Below are 20,438 nucleotides of genomic sequence, written 5' to 3'. Positions count from 1 at the left end.
AATCACTGTTACCAGGTCTAAGGACTGCAGGTAGTTCAAAAGTCCCTCCTCAACAAGCCATTTTAGGAGTTATAACACGTATTCCTTAGTCAAACAATGCATACACGTCAGTTAAACAGAAACAGAATATGCAGAAGGAGGAAGTTGAGGACAATATCCAGTGATCTGCAACTTCAAGCTGGCTTAAATATTGCCCTACGCATGTTAGGAATGACTGTTATCGGTGGTCCATAAAGAAGTTGCAGGTAGGCAAGCATACGTAAAATAAAATGCAATTTATAAAAACAGTAAATTCAAAACTAATAATCTTAGAGTTTCTAAACACCAAAGGAGTAACGGTAAAATCTTTTCAGCAGATGTGGTTCTTCATTAAGTTAGTGGTGACTCAGACATCTTCAACAAGTTAAAGGGTAAATGAAAACAGTATTATCCCAAAAGGTGATGACCAATATTAAATATACAACGTATAAAAAGAATTAACATTCTTACACACACTTTTTCTTTGAGTATAGCAATGTTACCTATTTGTACTGCATGTTATGAAAACATTATTTTCCCGGTATGTTTCACACATTATAGATAAAAGATTGACAAAAAAGCTGGTAACTGTTTAAGTTGGGTAGTAAGTACATGGCATTTATTATAGTACTCTATTTTTGTGCATGTTTTTAAATGTCCACAATAAGAAGTTTTTAAAAATCCTATAAAGTTAAGGCTTTTGTCTAAAATACGTTTTTTTCTCTAGCTATAACAACAGATTAAATGTCTGGTATATAGAGCTTAGAAGCTACTGAATTTAAATCCAACAGAGTCATTAACTTAACACGTGTTGTTCTTAGCTGCTGTAAAGTTGATTCCATCTCGTAGCGACCCCTTGTGTGCAGAGTAGATCTGCTCCACAGGGTTTTCAAGGCTGTGATCTTTCAGGAGATCTCTAGGCCTGTCTCCCAAGGTACCTCTGAGTGGGTTCAAACTCCCAACCTTCTGGCTAGTTGTCAAGCATTTAACCCTGTGCACCACCCAGGGACTAACTCAACATGTAACCACAGCTAATTTCCGAGTTTTAAGCTTCTTACCAAAACAGTAAGTTAACAGTTCAAAACCAACTGGAGAAATCTGGAAAGGAAAGCCCTGCTAGTTTGCAAATATCAACTAATCATAGTTGAAATATAAAAGATCAACACATAATAACAAGGCATCATAGCCATATTCTATATGTTACAAACTTAAAGAAATTCTAGCCCTCTCTATTAGTTAAAATACTACCAGAATCAGCAACATCGTTTCCATTTTCTTCTCTGATTAGGTTCACAGCACTGCTGAGGGCAATCTAATAAAGTAATGGTCCCTATTTCCCCTATCTAAGTTCAGTAACAAGCCTGCCCCTTTCCCCACTACACTCCCATCTCATCCCCAGGAAAACTCTAGCAACTTTCTGAGGTAAAAAGGTCTTCTTCTATTTTCTTCCTTAGGCCAAATAAAAAATGTTTTCACAAATACTCAGTTACTTCCCAAGTGATTTTACGCTATCTTTATTATCCAACTCCTGGCCAAAGGCCCAAAATGCAGGGCAGGGATCTACAAACTGTTAAACCCTTAAGGTCTTGATAACAGCTCTCCCCATTTAGAAACTGGTAATTACAATGATTTTACTGAAGGGAAACAGAAGAAGATGGTTTTGGGGGGAGTGATGAACAGCAGACAGGTGGTGGTAAAAGCAAAGAAGAGATAATAAAATAAGAGACAGTAAAGCGGAGAGGAAAGGCAAGGGAGGGAGTATGCTCACCTCTCGTAAAGTAACTGCTGCACCAACAAACTTGATGGGTTCCTGTGCACATGTATAGCAGGCGTTTACTCCTGTCAGAAGTGGTACCACCTTTTAAAAATTAGCTAGGTATAAACTGACTTTTCAAAATTGTACAATTCTTTAAATCAACTCAAAAGATCCCAACAGGGTCTCTTCCTAACCCAGATATTTATTAAAATGAAATACATTTCTAAACTTTCAGTAATTTTTACAGGCCCTGCATACGTTCTAAAGTAAAGAAAGCTTAACATTATACAGGGGTTAAGAGCTATAGCTGCAAACCAGAGGGTGAGCAGTTCAAGTCCACCAGCTGCTCACTGGAAACCCTACGGGGCAGACCTACTCTGTCCTATATGGTTGCTATGAGTCAGAGTCGACGACAGCAATGGGTTTGGTTTTATGTGCTATGTTAATTTAAAAGCTACAAAGCTTTACTACTGGCTACTCTACCTATTGTAAAGTAACATTACAATTTTTTTAACTAAAAGTAAACAATACAGCCTGCTATAAAATTACTTGATTTTTTAAAATATCAGTTAAGCTAAAGTACAGCACTTCATCAAAACAAACTTGTTGGAATTTCTGCTCAGAAAGCAGAAACATCGTTTTAGAGACACAGACAAAATCAAACAAAGTAAATACATCTATCCCCCTACTAGGCCTTTATCAAATGGTTCAGTTGTATAAATAAGAACAAGAAATCAAAGGAAGCTATTGTACTACTTTAACTCAAATGGCTGTTCGTGGTAACATACCATATTCAGGATGTCTGGTAATCTATTACAAACGCATTTGCTGAGTCCCAGAAAAAATAAAAATCCACTGATCAAAAATGAGAAGAGTTTCATCTTCAAATTCATAATAAATGGATAAAATTAATTATATGACACACTTAATGATCTTTCCCCTTTCCTCGTTTACTGGTTTCACACAGATAGACAAGATTAGACAGACAGATAGACAAACGGACAGATACATACATACTAGATACAGATATAATAAAAACTCCAAAATAAAAAATTCTGAAGAAATCACTTAAGGCAGAGACTTAGAATGACTTTTTTCACAATCCATTTGTTGTCAGGCCCAGTTTTTCAGCTCAATATAGGTAGCGTATGATGATTAAATATAGAAAGAAAATATGAATTACCATAAGAAAAGACTAGGAGAGGAAATTTCACCAAAGCAAAAAGCCCAAAATCAGAAAGCAAACCAACTGTGCCCATCATTACCAGAAAGCATTTCTGTGCCACATTTATACCTCTGGTGTTTTACAATCGTTTCCATTAGTTCTTACACTCTCAAGAGTTAAACATACACTCTAGAGCAGATGTAACAGACTGACCAGCTGATTAGTATTTTGCAGTTTTGAGTTATGATGCCTAGTCTACTAATGAGTTGATGCTAAATGACTTACTGTAACCTGCATAAATATCTTGATGTTGGATTCATCAGTTGTTGGAGAAGAAAAAAAAAAAAAAAAGCTTACGTTATCAAGGGTTTTAATATAAAGTACCCTGAAATATTTTTAAAAGGCTCTGTTAAAACTGACATATTCCTATGATTTTCTATTTCTCCCAAGGTATTCACAAATAAGAACTCATTAGATACACTTCTGTCCATACCCTTCCTCCCCACGATATTTCAGGAAAAGAAAACTGTTCTTTCCAGCTAAACTGTTCCACATTCATTCTTTTCCCATAAACGTTTATCGGAAATTTAGCGATCATGATAATGATAATATAACGGTAACAGCAGCTATCATTTATCAAATATCTTAAGAGTGCCTGACTTTATCCTCACATCAGCCTTAGGATGTTGGTATTATCCCTGTATCAGAGACAAAGAAAGTGAAGTCCAACTGACCAGCACAGGCCTTGGTATACAGCATGTACGTACTAAATCTTTGTTGAAGGACCCGTTGCCGCTGAGTGGATTCCGACTCATAGCGACCCTACAGGACAGAGTAGAACTGCTCCATTAGGTTTCCAGTAGAACTGCGCCACAGGGTTTCCAAGGAGCGGCTGGTGGATTCGAACTCTCAACCTTTTGGTTAGCAGCCATAAATAATTAGTTCAATTTCATACAACTTTAAGTGGCTGTACTAAGTGAGATTCCAAATCAGGTGTCAGACCCTAAAGCTCTGGCTCTTTTCCCACTATGCAACATTTATTTCAACCCTTGAGAAAGGAACAAAGAAGAGAGCTAATGTTAATAATAATCTCTACTAAGAGCTCTGTTTATTTAGCATTTCCTTTGTATCAGGCGCCATCTGGCAGTTTACACGTTAATTCATTTACCCCTCATAGCAACCACAGATGGTTTCTATCACTAATTTACATTTTACAGATGAGGAAACTGAGGCACAGAGGCACACAGGGTGATGTGACTTCGCCATGGTCACAGAACTAATACATGGTAGAGTCAGGATTTGAGCCCATACAAGTTGGTTCACTGATACTCAACTGGTGTACTCTACTGCCGTACTAAAACTTCCCTTCACCTAAATGCACGAGAACAAAACTGTTCTCACCTCTTCTACAAAATTACTAAATTATAAGCCTTCATGCCTAGGCCAACTGAGAGAAAACTAGTAGGGCTTTACTAAGCATGTATACCAGGCTTCTTTACAGGCACACAGGATATGCTCCTGGTGATTAGATCATCTCACGCTCAGGAAGTAAAAAAAAGTAAAATCTGGTTAAGAGCCCCCAGCCCACCTCTCTCCACACTCAGGTCCACACTAACCATGCCATGCAAGAAACAGGCAATTCAGAGAGACCCTGGTGCAATCTTCTGTAAAACGAGTGTCACTCTGGAACTGTCCAAGTGTGTATAGTACCCTTCCATCACCCCTTCTTCTTCTAATCATCATAAAAAACACCATAAAAGAGATGAATGAATTTAACCTACTTAAAAATCCTAACAAATGTCCAATGATGACTATAAATTTAAATGAGAAAAAAATAAATGCAAAATTCTCATGGTTTTGTAACTTCTCCAAATCGTACATTCAAAAAGCACTAGGCCTCTTTCAGACTCAAATCTTAGATTACCTTTAAGTACCATAAATGCACCTTGAAGGGTGCAGAGAAAAGTCAACTTATGCCTCCGATTCTGCCTCTCATGATACACATATTTAAAACAAGAATCACTACTGTTGCATTACAAGTTAGTGGGCTTTTTACCCTGATACCTATCTATTAGTAAGACAATACATTTAATTCCATAAATGAAAAATTAGGAATGGATTTAACATTTATATATTAACATATAATATAAACAAAAAAATAAGTATCCAGGAGAACAGGACTGGCCCTGAAGGTACTGAGAACTTGACACAATGAGAACAGAACTACTGCAGCTCCCTCCATTGACATCGTAAAGTTGCCACATTTTCTGGGCTCTCTTTTGAATTAATGTGGCATCTGTTCCAAGTACAGCATGCTAACATTTTACTAAGATATTCTCATTCTACATTTGTATCTGGTTTGCTTTTTATTTGAACTCCCGTTTTACTTCACTGGTCATTATTTCTTTATACCAAGTTGCCAATTTGGCATTCCTAATCTATGTCCCCTGAGCACAAAGACGGTGGGGGAAGGAGCCATCATCTTAAAACCCTCCAACAATAATTACAACATGCTTTGCATATAGATTAAATAAAGAAAATAAACGGCACAAAGATTTTTGTAGGCTTTTTAGTATCAACTCCTGATAAGTTAACGGCATCTGTTCCTTTCAGAAAAAGAATTCTGCTTTGAGGTGTTGGGGGTGGGGGGGGGTAGAAGTAAACAAATACTAAATAGAATAATTCAAGTTACAAAGTTTAGGCTCCATGAAATGATGATTTCAAGAATTTGTACATATCCAACTCTATCTAGTGATAATTGCTTTTTAAGACATCCTCAAAAATGCTGCAGCAACAAGCCAAATACAACCACTTGTACTTAACATGCATGCTGCATACTCTACACTGTTACGTCACATCAGGCACAGAGAAGACGCTTACCAAGCTATCCTGCGTTCCATGAACTGCCTAACAACAACAGAAAAAGGCGCTGCCACCTCGTTGGGAATAAGAGCTGCCGGGGTAGGCAGCATTTTCCCTTTGGTCAACCTTGAAGAAAACAAATAAAGCTTATATTTCTGTCTTTTAAGCCCGACTCTCTCAAGGCCTTTATCCTCAATCTTCCAGCCTTTCACAGAAAGAAAGGCTGTATCTTTAAAATTAAAAAGCTGCAAAAGACCGCTTCAACTTAAAGCCCTACACCTTGTACCAATCATCCTCCAGGTGTCCCCATGGCTGCCACTTCTGCAGGCAGCATGGCCTATCTAGAGCACTAGTCTCCAAATGGGTGCGTGCACCCCCGGGAGGGGCTATGGGAAGAAAATATTACACCTTAAATTTTCCAATCTCGTCCTTTTTTAAATTTCAACCTTCCTCTGTTTTATTACATAAAATACTAGTTTAGAATATTATACATAAATACACATTTACCAGTGGCTATCATTTTTAAAAGGGAAGTTTGGAGACTATGGATCAGAGGACTGAGGCCAGAATTAAGACAGACAAGAAAACCAGGCTCTGCCATTAACTTACAAATTCTTGCCTCTGCCTCAGTTTCACCATTCATGACATTAACTAAGCCTTTTACACTTTTAAGACTATTATAAGGAATAAAAAAAATACTCTAGGACATGCTGTGAGCCACTCAAAATGAAAAGCACATATAAATGTTACCAGTGAGAAATATTCTTAACCTGGTTTGGTAAAGCTTTGACTATAGTTTAAATTGCTACATCCTATCAGATCCAATTCTTAGAATTTGAAGGCCAAACTTCGACACTTCATGAACAAGCATATAGCACCTTAAAATCTAGGAGTACACTCTAGGATTAGAAATGCTTTTGGAAAAAAAGTTCTATAATGGAAAAAGTTTTATTACTTACGTAATAAAAAAATTTTTTTAAAAAATTACAAAGGTGAATTATGACTAATAACTTTAGCAACAAGTTAAAACTCTCAAAATCAGAGTCAAGATTATATTTAATGTGGATTATAAAGCCTTGAGTATATGTTTTTTTAATATAGTAACAGAAAAACCGATAGCACTCAAATAATTTTTTTTTTTTTTTTACTCCTATAAAAAATACTTTATTACCGCCTTAAAAAATCCTGGGTTGAGAGAGGGAGTAAGTATGGGGAAGTGGGTGCAGTCAGCCAACATGACAAGATAAAGATGTGAGTTCCAGGACTAATTCCTACGCAGGGTATCTATACGCCAGTCAAGCAGTACTGGCTTGAGTTTCAGGAAGCCCTGGTGGCGTAGTGGTTAAAGTGCTACGGCTACTAACCAAAGTGTTGGCAGTGTGAATCCGTCAGGTACTCCTTGGAAACTCTATGGAGCAGTTCTACTCTGTCGTACGGAGTCCCTATGAGTCGGAATAGACTCAATGGCAGCAGGTAGCGGGGGCTTGAGTTTCTATTAATTAAAATATTATAACTATTTTCTTGGTTTTAAAACTCCACTTTACTCTGTAAATGTTAAATGAATGCCAACTAAGAACTACCATTAAAAATATACACATATATCTGAAATCACAATTATTCTCTTCAAGTAGCTACAAGAAAGAACTAGGAGAATTTAATTCTGAAATGATGTCTCCTAAATAACTTATGCAGGATAGATGACAATGTTGTCTTTTTTTACTCAGCATTTTATAAAGTTTTGAAAACAACAATGTCTAAGGTATGAGGTACAAGTAAAAGAACTTAAAATAATTTTTGCCCCATAGGTAATAATTAGACTACGGCATTAAGTTTACAACCTTAATTTTAGTATAAACCTCACTCCCACTTCCCGTATGAATTCTATTTTCAAAAACAAGTGAATTTTCTAAATAGCCACCAAAAAGGTAAACTGTAAGAACATTATGATAAAATTCTATTTTTAACTAAAACGTATAAATATTATACATATTTAAATGCACAGGAAAATTTTTAAAGTAGGATAGGAATGGGATACCTTTCATTTTCTACTGTATATATATCTCTATTGCTGCAATTACTTTCATAACTCAGATGCAATGTTTTCGTAATATTTCTTAAACGAAAGCACACTTACCTAACCCTCTAAAATGTTATTACGTAAGGACTGACTGAAGAGTGAATGTAAACTATTTGCCCCTACTGAGGAAATGTATAAAATAACCTACCATACGAAAACACCCAACTTCCAACCCTTAAGAAACAGTTACTAGTCTCCACTCCACGCTGGCTAGGCACTATGCTTGGTGACGGTCATACGATGAACAAGACAGGCACTGTCCGAATCACCTTCACTTCTCTTCCATTCCAGTGCTTACTATTTCCAAAATATTCAGCCTAACCCAACCGAAATCAACATGAAACATTCTCAAAATAATACATCATAACCATGGCCATTTCAGTGAACTGAAAACTTTAGTTGAAAACTCTCCATTTTCTACTTTCCTTTGGGAATTACATAGCTCAGTACAGCATGTGAGACATGAGATCTGGTGCTCTAGAATCAAACCTGGTCTCGAATCCAGGCTGTATCATCTGCTACCTACACGATCCTAGGGAAGCCTCCATTTCCTCATCTGTAAGATGAAAATGGATCCTCATAATATTGCTGGGAGGGTTAAAATAAAAGTGAGACCCTGTACGTCAAAAGGCTTGGCAATGAACATGATAGGCTTGGCAATGAACATGATGAGCACTCAAATAAATATTACACTCGTATTATTATTACTATTGATAACAACAGATAGGTCTAAGGTACAGAAACTGTTCATGTAACTTGCCAAACATTTAAAATCTCAATCTATACCATTTCTCTAAGAATAAATATATATATTTATGTAATCACTGTAAGTCTGTATATTAATACATAAAAATATTTTTAAACATAAAAGCTCATAATTAAAACTTTTCATTCCCCAACATATGAATAAAATGTGGTACATACACACAATGAAATACTCTCAGTCAAAGGAGACATGAAGTCTTGATACATGCTACAATATGGATGGAGCTATTAGATTTAACGCTGAGTGAAATAAGCCAATCGCAAAAGGACAAGTATTGTTTAACCTCACTTATACAAAAAGACAAGGAAAGGAAAATGTATAGAGAAAAAAGTATATTGGTGGTTACCAGGGGTAAGAGAGAGGGGGAGAAGGGGGTTAATGGTGATGGAAATATCACATTGATTAAGGGTAGGGTCAAACAGCCGATTATTTTAACTGTTGTCAATAAGTTGTACGCCTGTAAAAAGTTGAGTTGGCAAAAGCTGTGTGACAGATATATTTACAACAACAACAAAGACTGGCTGCTGAGGCCACTTATGTACAACCATAAACCTCATAGGATTTGGTTTCTTGGTTTGGAGGTTTAGGGTCATGATTTCATGGGATATCCCGGTTAGCTGGCCTAATAACATGTTTAGTGCTTCTGTCCAATCTCCTAGTTCATTGCATAGTGCGTGGGGCCTTAAAAGCTTGCAAGCAGCCATTCAAGGCACAATTGGTCTCTATTCACCTGAAGCAACACAGCAATAAGGAGAGCCAGAAACAGGAGGAGGATATGAAATGTATGGCAATTTGCCTCCATTAACAACTGCCTCCTTTATCATGAGACCAAAAGACCTAGATGGTGCCCAGTGATCATTATTGAACGTTTTGATCAAAGATTCTATAGAAGAGTACTGATCAAAAGGGGGGAAATGTACAACAGAATTTAAAATTCTCATAAACTCCAGACTTCCTGGAGCAAAGAAGGTTGGATGAACCCCTGAAACTACTGCCCTGAGATAATCTTTAAACTTTAAGCCAAAAATATCCTCTGAAGTCTTCTTAAAATCAAACAACCGTTTAACTTAACTAGTTAAAAAATGTCTGCCTTCAGCCTTAGGCTCTTTTAAGAACTACCTACACAGGATCAAACTGACAACAGCAACTGGAAACAATAGACAGGAACCTTAGAGGACAGTGAATGTATGTTAATGGGGGAAGAACAATTCAGAAAAGGAGAGTGAAAATGGTTGTACAACTTGAAGATAATCAATGTCGCTAAACGGTACATGCAGAAACAGGTGAATTGGTATTTATTTTGCTGTGTATATTCTCAATAACAAAACAAATAAAATTTTAAAAAACACCTCTTCATGCCCGTAACAACTTAACACATTCAATACATTTATGATATTTGTATTATACACACAAATGTGTCAAGAACAAATCTGTAAACACGTGTCAAGAATTTCTCTGTTGGTGGGGAGGGTCACCAATTTTGATTTTGATTCCTACACACTTAAAATTTTTAAATATTAACATAATCAAATACCTTAAAATCTAGCCATTTATTAGTAACAACATCTAATTTATATATACTACTTTACAGTCTATGAAGTACATTCATGAGTATTATCCAATCCTTGTACCAGCATTGTGAAGCGGGCTCATTTCTGTTATCCCATTTTGCTGCCCAGGAAAACTAAAGCTGAGCAAGGCAGAATTTCTCAAGTGCACAGTTAAGTGACAGGGCTGGACTTGAAGCCAGGTTTTCTGATACCATTACAACTGTTTCATTTACATCAGCCTGGGACACTCCATTAAAAAAAGACAGAAAACTGTGCTCAACAATTTACGTGTGTCAGAGGGAGGACCTATGCAGAATTACACATGGCTGCTCAGTTTTCTTCTCTTTTATTTCTTCTCCTTATTTCCAAATTCAGTATTTGAGAAATTACAAGAGTGTGTGTGACTATAAAATATAGGGGAGGAGAATTCATCTAAGCCTGATATTTCCTGCATTGGTCAATTAATACCAGAAGCCTATTTGCCCCCTTATAATTAGCCCTTTGTATTTAACTTCTTGGTAACCGTTGAATTTCTTTCATTTAGTATAGGTCTAGAAAAGCCAAGTTGATATAAAATAATTAATAACGTACAAACACTGGATGAGATTCCATACATTTTCAACGCTTCTAAAGAATCTACTCAATGTCTAATACATACACATTAAAAATATTTTAAACACATTTTTGAGGGAAAAGGGTTACTATTCTTACAGTGGGTTTGTTGTGTAAACAAGTACTTAAATAATTACTACTAAAGGCAGAGTTCTCTTAAGTAAACACAATAGTCCTCAGCAATAAATAATATACCAGGAACGCCCCACAAGGGAAAAGGCTGGAATAGACACTAGCCAAGCAGGTAAAAAAGATACTTTGATTCTGCATACAACGAAACTAAGGCACAAACATCACAATTTACGTTTACATTTTTCAATATCCCAGGCATCCTATTCCCATCTCAAAAAGCTAAAGGTGACCAGCCATGCAAGAAAAATATCCAACAAGTTCAAAAGCTACAATGTCCTAAAAGAGAAAATAAATGTAAGTTTTTTTTAATCTAATGTGTGAAGTACAACTCACAGGTTTGAAACTACATTTTATTTCTGGGGCTGCTCAGGCCTCGAATACATCAACCCTTTAACACTATGAACTGCAGTGATAGATTGGTACATGCTTCTAAACACGAAAGGATTTTTCCAAGGTTACATACACTGTGTTACAGGGAACATTTTTGCAGCATCTTACTTTTATGAATCAACTAGTTTGGAAATTTTGCCAGTGTAAACATTCTGAACAAAAAAGATCTTCATCATCTTTTGAACTTTCTGAAGATAACCAAATGCAGTGACAAAGAGCTGGATCTTACTGAAAATTCAGCTCCTGAATGGCTGTCTGACCCCAGGGGCAATATATCACTTAGGGAGAAACTGAGGTACAAAGACATTTTATGTAGAGCAAAAAAATATAAGGAATTGCAGCATCATTACCATAAGCCCAAAATCTCAAACTCTTGTTATTAACAGCCTGGGCTTCTGAACAACTTCTAACGTAAAAAGAGAGGAAAAAATGTCAAGTATGCTATTTTTTAATAACAGCAACCACTACTACCACAGCTGCTGCTAATTCCAAACATATACTGAGCCCTTATGTGCCAGGCACTGTGCTAGGCACTTTCACAGATGTTAACATTTAATCCCGGCATCAACTCTCAGATATTAGTTAAAAAGCAAAAAATAAGAGTGTTAGAACCCTCGAAAGAACAGAAATTTAAACTTTACACAAATGAAAACATTAACAAATTAGTAAAGAAATCTTACCTCTTCCTCTACCTTTCAGACTACATCTTTGGGTATTAAATTTACATTAAAACAAGGCTTATTTTCAGGAATCTGGTTCCCAATTAGAGTACTGATATTCAAGATGTTAACAATTACTACAGAAGAATTACAGAACTCTGAATTCAAATACTGGTTTAAAAAAAAAAAAAACCTTCCATTCAAATGAAGTTACTGAACTGTCCCATCCTCCCCCCTCCAAAAAGGCAATGGTATATATATCAGGCCCGACAATGATATTACTATATAAACAGTAATAAGCTTCTAATGCCCATTCTAGCAACCATAATGTGATAATTATAAAGAAACCTACATCACCACAGACATAAAAATAACTTACCAGTGCTAAGTATATACATATAAAAATATATATGTATGTATATGTACACAGTGTGCTATTATTTTACATGTAAATCATATAGTGAATGATATAAAAATAAACTAATCTAAGGTAAATTAAAGCATTAGGTTGTTTCTGCAGACTCACTAGAATTTCAGCAGCTTAATAAGCATGATACTAGCAATCAAACTTTACTCAGCAGAAAGTTCTTGGTGGCTTGGGAAGCTGTGTATAAAATGGAGTAGACAAGAGGGAAGAGTTACTTGTGCTGTTTAAAGCAACTACAGGTCCCAGCATGCAATGCTCTAATCTGAAGTTAAGCAAAAGCTGCAATGCATCCTGGTACTCGTAGTAAGCAAGCCACTTTGCCCTATCACAGTTAAGTTTCAAGAAAGTCTGAACTATCTTGCACAATTTGACTAGATCTGATTATCAGGGTCTATGCAAATTCAGACCTAATTTGGTCTCTGCTCCAGCACACAATTTAGCACACACTGGGAAAAGTACCAGTTAATATTCAGATCAACATTTTCACACAGGAAAATCCTTATGTATAATAAGCATAATAAAAGATTAAAGCAAAAAGATTTGCTATGATGGAAATACAGTTTTTAAAGCAATTTTTTCACGTTTGGCTGGCCCTGTCTCAAAGCTCTCTATCCAAAAAACCCTTCTACCAGGTTTTCCCTGAAAGATCATTCTCAAGTTATACTTCGTAAATAATTTTTCTTAGAGGAAATTCTCATAAAACATTTTCCATTACTCTACCACTAACCACTGGAAATATATTCTTATTCCTTTAGTCATACATACACACAATAGCATCACAAACACAAAAAAATACTTAAATTCATCTTTTGCCATATCCTTACTCAATTTTTACAGCTCCACTCCTCACCCCTTATTCCCTACACACAAACACATATACACATACGTTTCTGGACAGAACACTTAAAGGAAAAAATTCCAAAGACGGGCACATTCCCATCATCCATTAACCTCCTGTGAAAGCACAGAAGTTTTTGGTTTTTTTTTAAAGCTATCAATAACATGTCCAAATCCAAGCTGGTAAATTTGAGCTCTAATTTATGTACCCACAGTTTCTACACACACCCCTATTTTCTGCAAGACTGAGGAAGGAGGCTGGGAAAGAACTAAGTGCAATCTGCATCAGGAGGCCTAACACAGGTGGTGGGTTATTTTCAGGCAACAGCACCTTCACAAACATGCTGTGGAACACAGTCCAAGAAATTCCTAACAAGGAAAGATATGCTGGCACACAAATTTAACACAATCCAGCTAAAAATCACCTGCAACACATGCTACTACATCACACCATAAAAGTGGTAGGCTACTAAAGGATCTGAAGCTTCATCGATACAACGTACTGTCCATAAGGCCAGAGATAGCAGTTGCCATGGTTACTATCACCCACTTTTATCAGGAAATGATTGTCATTATCCTGAAGTTTTGGGTACTTCTTTAAAAAGAAAAAAACAGTTTAGGTTTCTGACTACTAATGGAGTTGGAAGAATCAACTACTGTTTGATTTGCAAGTGTGCTGCTTCAGACAGGCACATGGTTAACAATACTTGGGTCTGCAGCAGAAAAAAAATCGATTCCTTTCTGCTGCTCCTTCTCCTCAAGTACTGACAGTTTGTATTCTCAATGCAGCCAAAACAATAAAACAAAACCCATCTTTTTGGCTTCCGTGTTTAAGTTATTTTTTCCCCTAGGCCCACAAACAGAGGCAAAATAAAGCCTAGATCATCAACCTGTTAGGCCCCATGCCCTTCCTATCTCCACATTACCCTTTCACTGTCTTTTCTACTTCAAAAACTGTAAGCAGAAAACATTTCCCTAGCTGATTCTGAAATACAGGAAAAAGGGAGGGGTGTCCTTCTGCCAATACCTGCTCACTAACCATTTTTTATTTTAAAAAAGGTGGGGAGGCCTTTAAAAGTACTGGAGAGAGAAAAGTCAAGGGGTATTCAAACTACCAGACAACAGTCTGGTGTAAAAAAGTTGCTTTAGGAAAACCCAAAGGATGACAGACTTGCATATATCACCTCCAGAAAGGTAGAGGTCACCACCCACCCCCATTTAAGACTGGACTGATGGATAATATAAAAGTTACTCTTAAAAGTCTATTTCAACATTCTCACAAAAGGTAACTCTTCAAAAATTTAATACACAAATAAGAATTACATGAAAACCTATAAAATAGTATGGCCACACAAACATACAAAGGAGAAAGCATATACTATTTAATAATTACCTACAATAAATTTAATGCACTGTTAACATATTACCTTAAAAAAAAAAAAAAGTCAAAGCAGCAAAAACACACCTGGTAAAATACATGATCGAAATACACTGCCCTGCTCCCAAAAAATATTTTAATCCCACAAAAAATTCCATGTATCAAAGTTCCTGAGAAGTCAGCATAAATCATTAATATTTCCCAGCGCAAATTAATATGAAGTCAAACATTCTTCAAGAAATCATCTATGAATATAGATATAATGGAATTTTGTCAAAGGCTGGAGACGTAAAACTTTACTCCCTTTGAATAGTAATTAAACACAAAAACCTTCAGCAATAAAATACTAAGGCTACAAAACTGAGAGCACATTAATATAAGCTTAGCTTTGGTATTTCCTGACGAGGAGCTTTAGTATACACTGTGGGTGAAACACTTAATACTACCCTAGGAGGTTTCATTTTTATCTATAGAGGTAAATGTTTTTCTCACCCTCCACAGAGGCAAGTTTCTATACTGACTTGCTAATTGAACTGCTTCATAAAGAACAGTCACTTCAAAAATTTAAGATACTACTCCTTTTGATATATTCATAAACATAGGGACTCCCAATTATCCATATTTTCATTTCATTTTTTATTGCAAATTTGTGAGAATATATTAAGAAAGCCACAGCTTTGAGTTTTAAACTTTTGGGTTATTTTTGCACAAAAATATCTAAGTGCACTCCTCTAGATTTGAGTAGTCATTTCCTCATGCATTCTTCTAAAATAGAAAAACAAAAATGATACACATATGTTCCTAATACCAATGCATATATATAGATATATATCTTTTTCACTTTGAAATAAGTTTGCAAATTTTAATGAGAATTTCTCAGAGTTACAGAGTTAATCAAAACAATAAAAACCTTAACCATGACATCTGTTACTGTGTTAATAAAAGTCTATAGAAGAGTCGGGAAACTTAAATATCTACTAAAATCAACTACTAAAGCTATCACATCAATGGAGAAATGAAGAAAAACTTTAACAGAGTATGTGCATTTCACAAGATCTTCAAAAGGAAAAATGATCTTTTTCTGAATTATGAAAAACTGCCTAGGCAGCATTTTTTAAACAAAGGTTCAAAACTCTAACAAAGAGCTTTTTGGTAACCACAGCAGTATTTAAAAAAAAAAAAAAAATTTCATAAAATGTTCAGGGAACACTTTTATTGCCTTCATTTCCCAACTGACATGGAGAAAGATTTTAAGGACAGAATATTCTGCTCATGTATTAATTAGTTACCTATCTCAACAACTTAACATCTACATGGCATTCTATACTAAGAACCTTCATGTGTATTATCTCATTTGATCCTACTGAGAAAAAAATACGATAATAAGTCTAGAAAATAGACAAAAAGCACGTTCATCAAATTTTCTACACATTCCTAAGTTTTTAAAACTTTGATATTAAACTTTACAAGCAACCACAGTAGCATGGTATTTCCAGTGATAATCAACTCACCTAATACTAACAGTTTCAAAGAACCATGTGCTGTAAATACTACAGAACTGTTAAAGTAGCTACTTTCATCTTTACGCAGTTGTTGTTTGCTAATAGGTGTATCAACAACGACCCATACCCACCAATGTAATTTTACTTAAAAAATCAATAATTTCAGTCTTTAGAGGTCAACTTAAATACATCAACCATATAAATTCACAAAACTGAGCTCCTTAGAATGCAACTATTAGAATTATTAGGACCACAGATGAGGGGAGGGAAGGAGACACAAAAAGTCTAAAATTTTTACCGCACAATATCTCCCCTTCTAAAACATCAAGTATTCTATATCTTACTTGTATTAATATTACAGGGATTATCACAAAGTTTAAAGCTCCCAAAGTCTATCAACTATTACTGTTTACGGACATCACATATAATTTTCAAAAATCTGCACTCGACACACCCCATTCACCAATGTAAGACTCTCAAAAGAAAATAATCCTAACAGCACTCTGTACCTAAAGGGAACATCCTTAAGCAACCCACAATAACTACTTTGTATAGTATTATACACAGGTAAAGGGCTGTCAAAGATTTCAGTTTCAAATAGCAAGTGTAACTTATTAAAGCAATTTTTAAACAGACTTACTCAAAATCTTTCTGGAACTTTAAGGTGTTAATCCTCTTGCTTAGTTGAACCTAAGCAGAGCTGTAATAAGTGGCAAAGCCCTCAAAAGTCTGATTTGCTTTTTCTTGCTGTAGCACCTCCTGCTGGACACCATTTAGAGCTCTTCATGTAAGCAGAAGAAGAGTATTTCTGAAGCAGCTCCTTCCGGATGATTGAATAGGGAAAAGGACGGACCCTTCAAAGCTAAAAGAAACAGGGCCCCGTCCATCACTTACACCTCTTAAAAATAAAATTTGGCATACGTAGGCGACTTTTCCAATCTATGACTATTCCAGTCTCATAAAGACTTGCCTGAGTCCAAAATGCAACATGCTTAAAAAAGCTTGCAAATTTTCCTAAAAACTAAGTTAAAAATTTGACTTCAAAAGCACTCATGCAAAAGACTTTATTATGAGGCCAGCTGAGCAATGACAGTCAAACTGTAAACACTATTATGTCTGACTTAATTAAAGCACCTGACATATTTTTAACATATTAGTCTGAAGTGTGTTTTGAGACTTTTTTGCACTAATACTATGCTCTCTGTTTAAGGACAGCTTTACGTCTACAGAAGTTTTAATTAAGGACAGAGATGTTCTTGATAAACATGAACATAACTGCACACAAAAATTTCCTCTCTGCCATCAATAGATGTGTCCTGGAATTTTAAAATGCATTCTTCAGACATTTTAAATGGCCCCTAATATACTAGTTTTAAGCCCATAAGGTAGATTCCATACATAAGTGGAAACAGAAGAAGGGATAAGAAGGAATTTACCAAATTTAAAATGAATAATAGTGTTTCCAATAAAAATGTAGTTAAGTTTCCTACAAAACTGTGAAACTTTAAAAAAAAAAACTGGGACTAGTCTTCAAAAACTAAAACAAAAGCTGACCTATTTATTCCTACTGTCCAAACATGAGTGCACACCAGATGTAAACAAACAACATAAACACTGAAAAATACTCTTAAATGTCTTAATCCCAATTTCAGTCTGTTTATCAAGCCCTCATTAAAACCACAGAGGCTGATGAGTATCTTCTCTCTAAAAGGAGATATTCCAGCTTCCCTCCCTTTAGAACCCCTATAAAAAGTGTGCCTATGAAAAGGCTTCCTTCCTAGAGTGCACAACTCCTTAAAAAAAAAAAAAAAAAAAAAAACTTTCATCAGCCAAATTAACCTGAGTCTAATATTCTGCTATCAATTATTAATACATAAATGTTCTTCTAACTTCCCCCAGCTCAAGCATCTACATTCCTGACACCTACAATTAAGAAAAATCCACAACTCGCATCCCAGCTATCTGGCAAATCTTTGAAATCCAAAACACAGCCACAAAGTTCACTGTCAAGGCCAGTGCTGAGGCCCACACACGCTCCGACCTTAAGTCACATTTGAAATTCTAGAAAGCCATACTTCCAGAGACATCATTAAAAAACAACACAATGTGGACGTGCAAGTGAGATCCTCTACTTCAAGACCTAAACAAAGAATATTTCAACATATGACCGGAATATGATGACACCCGATTCACCAATGAAAACAAAACCTGCCTACCATTAGCAGTCCTATCCTCATCTCAACAACTCAACTACTTAGAAATCACTCTCGGCACATCTGCACCCCACAACCGGCGTGTGGCCTTCTCCGGGGGTGCAAGCCACAGACAAAGTTGAAAGGAGACATTCTCCCCCGGTGCCCAATCTCGATATCAGCCCCTCCCCTACCAGGGCCACCTTGCTGCTACCCACCATCGCGTACGTGGTCAGGGAAAAAAAAAGAAATCCTAACAGCACCGCTCAGCAGAATAAAGAGACCAAAGAGAGGATGACGAGAAGTGTTGGGAACTGCGTGCACGACGGGGCTGGACCAAACGGAAAGAGTCCCACTCCGCGCGCCCCTCCCCCCGGCGGGGGCGCGGGCGGGGGAGGGGCGGCCGCGGCCCCTCTCGGAGCGGCCGGTCGGCCCCGGATCGCTCGGGGTCCCGGGGGCGCCCCGCGGCCGGCGGCGGCGAGTGCGGGAGGGCCGGCCCCGGGGTGAGGGGTGCAGGCAGACTCTCCGGAATAACAAGTTGCAGAAGAAGAAGAATAAGCGGAATTTCCCCAACGCTGCTCCGGCCACCCAAGACAAATGCACCAATACACACACACAGACACACACTTGGGCCCGGCAGCGTCAGCAGCCGCAGCTTTTTTATTTTTTTAACCAGATCTCTCAGTCGCCAAACAAGATGGTTTTCCCCCAAAAAAATAATCACCATAATAATTAAATAATAACCATAATAAAAACTTCCCCCCGACAGCATCCCGGGGGGTGGGGGGGTGCTGGAGAAAGAGCCCAGGCGACCATCCCCGGGCCGAGGGAGAGGCGAGGGGGACGGACGAGGCTCCGGCCCCCCGCCCCCGCCTGCGGCCCCCTCCCCGGCCCCCCGCCGGGACAATGTGACGCCCCCTCCCCGCCACCCCCAACGCGCCGCCTCTGTCACCCGCTCCGGCCCTGCACTCTGCGCCCAGGCTCCCGAGGCTGCTCATAAACTTACTTCCAATTTATCCTGGGGAGGGGTGGAGGGCAGAAGGGAGGAAGGGGGGAGACAGGTTTTTCCATTGTCTTTTTTTAGGGGGGGAGGAATAGGAAGGGCACGCAGGGGGGCGCCCCGAAGGGGAAGTTATTGCTCAAATCTCAAGTTGACTGAGGGGTCCTGGCGAGAACACCCCCTTTCCCTCCTCCCTCCCACACACCCCTCCCCTCCCCCTACTTCCCCCCCACAACAAACTCCGAGCAAGCAGCCCCTGCTCCTCCCAGAGACAAACACCAGAGACAAGACAGAGAGAAGGAGAGAAGGTGAGGGGGGAGGGGGAGGGAGGGAGGGGAAATAGAGCTACTCAAGAAAAAAACGAGAGAGAGAGAGGAGAGTGAGGAGAAGAGAGAATGGAAAAGCTGGGATACTGCACCCTCCTGCTGCTGGCTGGCTGTCCCCCCTGGCAGCTGGAGGCAGGAACTCTGAGCAGGAGAAGCAGGAGGAGGAGGAGGAGGGAACTCTTCTTCATGGGGAGGGAGGGAAGAAGCTGGAGCTGCTGCTGCTGCTTCTGCTGCTGCTCTGGGCCTCTCGCACTTTTTAGATATTAGTGTGTTAAGATGGTAGGTTGTTCCCTTCTCCCTCCTCCTCCTCCTCCTCCTTTCCTCTCCCTCTCTCTCTCACTCACTCACTCACTCTCTCTCTCTGGACTGTTTCTTTCCTCCTCTTCCCCAGGCAAGGGGGGGTGGGGAGGAGGGGGGTGGGGGGAGGAACTGGATCCTCCTCCTCCTTCTGGAGAGACACACACAGGCCCCGGGCCGGAATGGGGGGGGGGAATCAGAGCAGCAGGAGAGAAACTGTGGGAGACAAACAAGCCCAACTCTTCATCCTCCTCCTCCTCCTCTCAGCAGCAGCAGCGAGCACCACCAGCCCATTCACCACCCGGCCCCGGGCCGCAGCACCTCCGCCGCCTCAGCCCGGGGATCCCTCCGCCCAGGCCCAGACACACTCGCCCGCGCGGGAGCCCGCCGCGCGGCCTCGCCGGCCCGCCGCCGCTGCCGCCGTGCGCGCCCCCGCCGCTCCCGAGAGCCGGGCGAGAGGGACTGGGGCTGGGAAAGCGGGGACTAGGGAGG

At 38.5% G+C, this 20,438-nt stretch overlaps 1 protein-coding gene across 15 annotated transcripts in view; it reads right to left on the bottom strand.

Annotated features, from left to right (window-relative positions):
• The window catches only part of PHF21A (PHD finger protein 21A), a 213,743-nt gene extending 193,507 nt beyond the window's left edge, over positions 1–20,236 (bottom strand). For 6 of the 15 annotated variants that reach the window (XM_064288225.1, XM_010592099.3, XM_023550687.2 and 3 more), the window contains exon 1: positions 19,742–20,236. The gene's annotated coding sequence lies outside the window, so the exon portion shown is untranslated. The other 9 variants (XM_064288224.1, XM_064288221.1, XM_064288228.1 and 6 more) reach the window with 7 other exon arrangements.
• Positions 20,237–20,438: the final 202 nt, after the last annotated feature.

This window comes from Loxodonta africana, chromosome 7 (genome assembly GCF_030014295.1).
Source record: "Loxodonta africana isolate mLoxAfr1 chromosome 7, mLoxAfr1.hap2, whole genome shotgun sequence".
In the NCBI taxonomy this organism is placed as follows: Eukaryota; Metazoa; Chordata; class Mammalia; order Proboscidea; family Elephantidae; genus Loxodonta; species Loxodonta africana.
Note: the sequence above shows the minus strand (reverse complement) of the source record. Positions and strands in the feature narration are given on the sequence as shown.